Source organism: Sinocyclocheilus anshuiensis, unplaced genomic scaffold, assembly GCF_001515605.1.
Source record: "Sinocyclocheilus anshuiensis isolate Anshui unplaced genomic scaffold, SAMN03320099.WGS_v1.1 scaffold1596, whole genome shotgun sequence".
Classification (NCBI taxonomy): Eukaryota; Metazoa; Chordata; class Actinopteri; order Cypriniformes; family Cyprinidae; genus Sinocyclocheilus; species Sinocyclocheilus anshuiensis.
Window position 1 is genome coordinate 49,022 of NW_015555788.1, and position 1,752 is coordinate 50,773.

The window sequence follows — 1,752 nt, forward strand, 5'->3', positions numbered from 1 at the left end:
GTCGCCCTGGCTCATCGGCTCTCCGTCTCCGCCTCGGGCTCCTCCACCACCTGCTCCGCCGCCGTTGGTCGGCCCTCTGGAGTCGGCGGCCATTCCTCCTCCAGGGCTCCTCCCTCCGTCGGCTCCACCGTGGGTCGACATCATGGCTGTGGCCTGGGTCCTGCTGGACTCCTCCTGCTCCAAGCCCCGCCTGTCTCCTCCCTGGCTCCTCCCTCTGTCGTCTCCTCCCTGGACTCTGTCTGCCGGCCCCCTCCCGGGTGTCCGTCCTTCTCCTGAGCCCCCTCCCCATGTTGTTTCTACGGTGTGAGGATGCACCTACCGGGAGGGGGGAGTAATGTCACGCCCCTGGACTGTTTGTTGTGCTCTGTGACCCAGTTTCTTCCCCATGTGTTCCGCTTCCCAGTTAATTAGTCATTCAGTACACCTGTGTTTGTTAATTATCCCTTGCATTTAAGTTCGAGTCTGTGCTGTCTGTCCTTGTCCGAGATTATACGTCAACCCTGGTGTTTCCTGTGCTCCTGTCTGCCCCGTGTAATTCCTTGGATGTTTGGATTAAAAGACTATTGTTTCATGTATCCCTGGTCTCCTCTCTCCTTGCCTTAAGTGTATTGTGACGCACCTTCACTTCCCTTTTCCTTTTCTTCATTTTACCCAATATCTCTGCCGCTCCCCCCATCAATCCAGCATTTATTTGATCCAAAGTACAGCAAGAGCAGTAATATTGAGAAATATTTTTACTATTTAAAACAACTGTTTTCGATTGGGGTATATTTTAAAATGTAATTTATTTCTGTGATCAAAAAGCTGAATTTTCAGCATCAGTACTGCAGATTTCAGTGTCACATGATCCTTCAGAAATCATTCTAATATGCTAATTTGCTGTTCAAGAAAGATATTTGTTGTTATTATTATTATCAATATTTAAAACAGTTATTTTTTTTGGGGGGGGGGATCATAGAAATTAATACTGTTATTTAGCAAGGATGCTCAGTGTTTCCCCTGCTGTTATATTAGCCCCCCCCCACCCCGGAAGGTCAAGTTAATTTTATTTAATTATAGTTTCTCTATAGCGCCAGATCACAACAGAAGTCATTTAAAGTTACCTTTCCTATAGAACAGGTATATACCTTGTTCTTTTATTAAACAAACTAATGCTCGTGTCATTTGAGTAAAACAAGGTATTCACGGCAACCCATCAAAATAACATTTCGGTTTAATTTGAAGGCATTGCGGCAAAAAAATATATAGGCTATTACTATTGTTCAGTAGAATGTAATAGGCTACTACTAAAATTAAAACCTTATTTTTAAGGAATAATCATACAATATTTCTTTAATGTTTTAATTGTAATATTAAATCCCCTTTATTTTCCAAAAATACAATATTTAATTTTCATTAATTAAAAGATAAATTAAATTACTGTTTATGTTATTTATCTTATTTACACGATGGCATGTCATTTTGGTCTCTATTTTGGTCGCTTCCGGTGATATTAACTGCTGCCGTCTCACTAATGAGGACATAAATACATGAACAACATCTCTAGTACTGCTCTGAGAGTCACTTCATGAGCATTTGATCGTTTCATTTGAGTAAAACTATCCTCATATAATATACACACAGAAATGTAAAGGCAGCCCGTCAAAATAAAAGTTCGGTTTAACTTGAGGGCATTGGCAGAAATATATTACTATTGTTCAGTAGAATGTACGTAACAGGCTGCTACTACTACTACTAAAATTATTAAAACCT